This window comes from Limulus polyphemus, unplaced genomic scaffold (genome assembly GCF_000517525.1).
Source record: "Limulus polyphemus unplaced genomic scaffold, Limulus_polyphemus-2.1.2 Scaffold162, whole genome shotgun sequence".
Lineage (NCBI taxonomy): Eukaryota > Metazoa > Arthropoda > Merostomata > Xiphosura > Limulidae > Limulus > Limulus polyphemus.
In genome coordinates this window covers 895297-901414 of record NW_013665772.1, presented here as the reverse complement: position 1 = coordinate 901414, position 6118 = coordinate 895297, and the positions used below count along the sequence as shown (strand labels likewise).

The 6118-nt window shown below is 35.4% G+C and overlaps 1 protein-coding gene across 1 annotated transcript in view; it reads left to right on the top strand.

Moving 5' to 3' along the window:
• The window catches only part of LOC106477076 (oxysterol-binding protein-related protein 1-like), an 86875-nt gene that overhangs the window by 2040 nt on the left and 78717 nt on the right, over window positions 1-6118 (top strand). The window lies entirely within an intron of this gene.

The window sequence follows — 6118 nt, the reverse complement described above, 5'->3', positions numbered from 1 at the left end:
TATATATATATATATAAAATTAAGAGTTATCACATTTCTATCAGCACTTTTTGCAAAGATCTAGTAATTGTATACCGCCTGATGTGCTGTTGTATTTATTTATTTTGGTTGTTAATAATAGATTGTATTAACACGAATACATACATACATAGGGAGAATTGAGTACGTTATAGTGAAATGATATTGAATATACAAATCGCATGACAACTACTGCCAATATAAAGTATCGATGGAACGACACGTATCAGGACTACATTCTGAAATTGTTAAGCTTTTCGTAGGTAGCGTGTTGCCACCAAACGTTGATCACTTTTGGAAGGGCATGTAACAGCTATTTCGACGAAATATTCATACACTCTGATAATAAAGATTTGTTGAGATAAAGGATTTAGAATTTCTGTGACTGGTATATCCCTTATACTTAATAGAATTGGAAGGCAAAGAAAAATGGATAAGTTTGAAGCACCAGGACCACCGAGAAAGAGACCTGCACCAACTAATACCCCAGCCGTGATAAACAAAGTGTGTAGTCTTGTAACACATGATAATTCATAAGCAGTGACAAAAGTCGTCCACGTGGCCAAGGCAACATTATGCAGCATAATTAAGAAGTATCCTTATATTTCAAAACAACACAAGTAAGTGTACAAAGTTGCTTCTACAACATATCCGTTCAACTGTTGTCCACCTCAAGTAGCAGACAAATTAAACAGACACTCGTGCTATTATGTACAAAGACATAACTATCAAGTTGCCGGAAGTAGCACCTATGGATTCTTGTGCTATCGAACTGTCGAAACTGGCGCTGGGCAACCGTCATCCTATGACGCTAGATAGATTATGGAAAGCAACAAGGAGGAGGGGTGCGTTTTGGACATGATAACTTTACAACAGATCTTATTGTAATGAGAAATACGCTGCAGAACTAATGTCAAGATGCAAAGTCATCAGGCAGCATGACCGGACGCGAAGACGTAGACTCTAATGGTGGGGTGAAACTCCAAAGTCAGTCTGTGTACTTGTTAGTTTAGCATTTTAGCTATTAAGTTACTGTATCATAGCTTTAACTGGAAGTAAAGTCCAAATGGAAGACAACGTTTTTGGTTTCACGTCAGAGTTAACTATAACACGTAAATTCACGTGAGCATTAGTTATAATTTCCTCACTTTTGTGACTTTGTTAATAATTCTGTGGACAAATAAAGGTCATTAAAGCTATTCCACCATGTAGATTTAATAATGCCAACTGCTGGAGAGAATCGGAGGCAAGTGACGTTTGATTAATTTTTATGGACTCCATTAAAATATTTTAGACTAGTAAATTGCTGCGCCCATATACAAGTCCTATGAAGTTTAATGTGGCCTTCCAGATAAGCAGTCTTCACATTACGTATTCCAAATTTCAATTAACTCGAACTTTAAAGTTCAACCTCGCAATATATGTTGTAGTAATATGAGCGTTGCTTGGAGGGGAGGGGGTAGACACGTGCTAAGTTCGATTGATGGAACACACGTTTCTGTTTGCATGTGTTTAATATGTGTACATGAATGCGTCTCGGTGGTTTGAAATTATAAACATAAGACTTAAGACTATCTTTACTTGTAGTATATCTAAGATTTTATTAATAAGCAGTTACATTACTACAAGTTAGTGAAACATGTTGTTAAGACCATTAAATTAATACGCCATTAACATGTAGGTAGGAATTACTGGTAGGGATGGCTTGGTTAACCAGTATTTAGCGAGTGTTGTGTTTTATTATTCTGATATTTAAGTTTACGTAAATGACCAGGTTTCTGTACACTGAAACTTTGGTAAAAATGATAGAGTTTGGTACTGGCTTTGTTCCATTTAAAGGAACAGAATACGGTGTTCTTGAATTTCTATTGTTTTTTTTTACATTTATACTTGAGAACCAGTTTAGAGTTTTAACATATATTTTACCATGTATCAACTTGGTGAATAAGAGTATAGTTTCACGGGCTTGCCAACTTATAAATAGCATGACGTGGCAGGGAATATTCGCACAATCTAACCCATTGTAAACAATAACAACAAATTATTACCTGGTCGTTACTAGGATGAAAAAAAAGACATCTATCAGTTGTCATCAAATATCGTTTCAAAGTGTCGGCCTTTTTTTTCTTGTTGAATTAGCTCGGACGAAAAGTGTTGGCCTTTTTTTCTTGCGCTAGTCCGGTATTCAGGAGCTGTAACACAATATGATCGCAGTTAGCACACAATAGATCACACAAATACCCAAATGGATAACAAAACACCATTTGTAACATCTTACGTGAATGTGGCCTGCCATACATTGTCAAAACGCGGTGTATAATAAACGTACAAGACAATAACACCGATCTGTTTGCAATAGTCCATCACGTTGGCGAAGAAAAGTTTACAATAAAACTAAAATAGTGGGATAAAAACGACACACGAGAAAACCTAACTGATAATCCACTCAATAAACTTAATATAAAAGTTAACAAAACCAGGATATCTACACTAACACCATCATAAACACCTACTGGTCAAGATTTTCCTCAGGATAAACCCATCCAACACCATCACAAGCACCTTCTTGTCAAGATTTTTCTCATGGTAAACCCACTCTTGTCAAGATTTTCTCATGGTAAACCCACCCAACACCATCTCAAACACCTACTTGTCAGTACTTTCTTGAAGACTACAGCAGATTAAAAGTAGTAATATGATAAACCAAACAAATCAATTAGTTTCTAGTAAAAGAAAAATTGATAATCAGGCTTAGGTGACAAAATTTATCAACTTATTTTTATCGTTACATCTTGTCTCGTTTCGTGGTAATCTTTTCCCCTTAATTTTCATATGCCGTATCTTTTCCTGGCTATGACACAACTAGTTTAGGACCACTCTGCATTTAGTTTCGTGTAAGTACTTTAAGTAGGTGAATGATATGCACGCTCTCACGTGTACATATTCCGTAAAGAAAATTAAAGGTAAAAAATAAGTGTACGACTGTAATTTGAGGAAATCAATAAGAAACGTGTACTCTGTAGTACAGCGAGTGACTCCTTTACACTGAATCAATAATTGATGTTTTCCAGTTTTGTATTTCCTAGAACAATTCGATCCTGCTTTCTAACTTTGAAACTAGTTGTCATCAATATTATCATACTCAACATTTTTTGTTTCTACTTTTAAAAGGAACAAAATAAAGACAGCTTCATTAGAAAGTACGGTATAATTTTCGACTATTTGAAAGTTCTGAGTTTCTATCTTCATAGTCATTTACTGGTACATTGTGTGTAACGGAAAATGTTCTTCTGTTTCCTACTTCATTTGAACTGGTTTTTACTTGTACTATTTTTCTTTCTCACGAGAACAGCGTAGGTCATTAAAAATGACAAAATTTAAGTTACCTTTATGCCTCTTGAAAAAGTCTGAGAAACTGAGTGACCACTGAAGAATTTAAAACAGGACAAAATTTACGTCTATTTCTGTGCTACTTCATTACTTTGATGTCAAACTGAATGACCACAGGAGAGGTTAAAACGGAGGAAATTTAGGTTTGTTCCTTTGTTAAGTCGGTGCTAAACTGAGTGACCATGAGAAGGTTAAAGTGGCTGGAGATTATTACAACTTTGGGTTTGCTTGAACTACGAAACCGTATGGATTGGACATCACATACGTGCTTGTTATAAACTGTTCCATTGGTGTTCTGAAGTTGACCAAGTTTACAGAACACCCGCCGTTATTTACACTGTCAAAATCTCGTACACCTTGGCTCTAATTCCCCAGGAAATATTTTAAAATTCAAAAAACAACTTCGTTTTCGAAGAACGAACAGACAACCGATGTAAATTCCACAAAACGGATTGTACTAATTAAAGTTTAAGTGTGTGATAAAAGAGTTTTCGATACTAACTTTTCTGGCTAACTTATCCCAGTGTGAGATAGCTGCAAGAAACGGAGAGATACACACATAAAAATTACACATAACACTGAATAGATATGTATGTATGCAAAACGTTAAAAATAAAGTAAGCCCTAACTCTTGAGAAGCGACGGCTGTTAAAGTCGGGCATACAAAATGGTTATAAGGTTTTGCTACTGTTTCAGAGGAATGTAACCCAAACATGACAATGTAGACCGAGTTGAAATTCATAGGGTATGGCATGCGGCAAGCAATTTATTATAATAATATACAGTTTTTGTTTGTCCTGAAAATGCGCGCTCACCTTACTATCTAAATGCGCATGCGCGCGCACTTTATTTCAACGGGTGTAAATATATTTTAGTAAACATTTTGTACAACAACGTATCAAAAACTGATCAAAGTTCTTAAAAAGGTATAACGTTAGGTCTAGAATAACATTATTTATTGATAGTATTAAGTAGGATAAAGTTTAGCCCTAACTAAACTAAGCAAAAAAACCTACACAAGTTAGTGTTAGTTTATCTCTTTATCGAATGTAGGCCGTACTTAATAAAAGTTTAACTGATGTTAGGCCTAAGATAAGTGGACTTGTAGATTTCGGTGTCTACGATTATAATTTTTTGTATTAATCTAGGAATTTTATATTTAAAGATTTATGTTGCAATAAAGATACTAATTTAACCGCAAATGTTTTGCGTGTGTCTGCTAGTAACAGAATAACAGACACCATATAACGCGACACTTGCAAGTTACAACATGAAAATGTAAATTGAGTTGAAATTCAACGGGTGTGACTGTCGTGACTTGCGAGAAACAACAACACAACAGACGCTAGATGGCGCAGCACTGCTTCCTAGTTGTAGTAGAGGTTGCGATCTTCTGCTGACTTGTGCTTTTTGCTTGGCCACCTTGTGACCTGCAGGACACTACGGCCACACCCCGTGGATTTCAACTCTGTCTTCAGTGTTCTGTCACAGTTGCATATCTACGAAAGGGTTGCAAGACTATACCACCCTGTATATCGGATGACGTGCACCAGAGACTTAGTGTAGTTGTTTGAATTAGGCACAAGGGAGTTGAAAATATAGCTTTGTTTACAAATACAATGAAAGGCCTAAAGGTGTAACGTTGAAACAAATTTAACGTCACACAAATGAGTCTTTCTTGTAAATTAAACTGTTTACCTTGTTTACTGTTACTATTTTGTACGAGAAATCTGTATTTAGAAGTTCAAGTGTCACGAATAACTGGGTATATAATTAAAAAGCCAGGATTATCCTATTAGAAGATAAGGGAGAAGCCAGAGTTTAAGTTTTGTGAAGTTCTTAACAGGATAATATTACTATTGGGCGGTAATCTAAAAAAAATATTAGAGGCAAAAAAATCTACTGTTTAGAGAGTTGTAATTGAATCTGATTTGATGTGAAAATTAATACAGTAGAACCATGTCGGTAGTTACAAAAATTCAGTTTTGTTTCATGAATAGGGATATCTTTAGAGAATTTAGTATAGATTGAATATTATTTAATGTTATTGGTAATGAAATACTCTTTATTTGGAGTCAGATCATGTCGGGAACTTAAAAAATCAGGAGCTATGACTTGAAAGCAAGAAAGTAAAAGGATACATTTCGAGTGTTTCGACTATTGTAATAAATCCTTGAAGTTTACCGAGAACGGATGACATTAGTTAGGTACGACATTTGGTATTGTTAATAAAATAAAACAACACGGCTGATTTAAATGCCGTTGTTTATAACAAAAAAAAATAAAAAAATTGCGGAATGAACGTGTCCTTGTATTGGGAAGTTTGAATAACTGCATTCGCTGTCTAGCATCTACTGTTTGCAAATCTACGATTTGAAAGTAAATTTACCGAAGGGGGGTGGGCACACATTCACTATAATAATGATGTCTTTATCTAATTCTTTTATTTCCCGTTTTTGCAAATTACTTAATCTTGATGGATTATGCTTCTCCTTGAGCAGGAAAATATTCCTAGAATAAACTAATCGGCGTTTCCACCATATCTCGCTCGTAGGAAGTACATCTAGGATTAGTTTCGGAGACAAATTTCTCATCTACCTCATTCAGTAGATAAACTAAAGTGATTGAGAAAAGCTTTGAGGCCCCCCAGTGGCACAGCGGTATGTCTACAGACTTACAACGCTAGAATCCGGGTTTCGATACCCGTGGA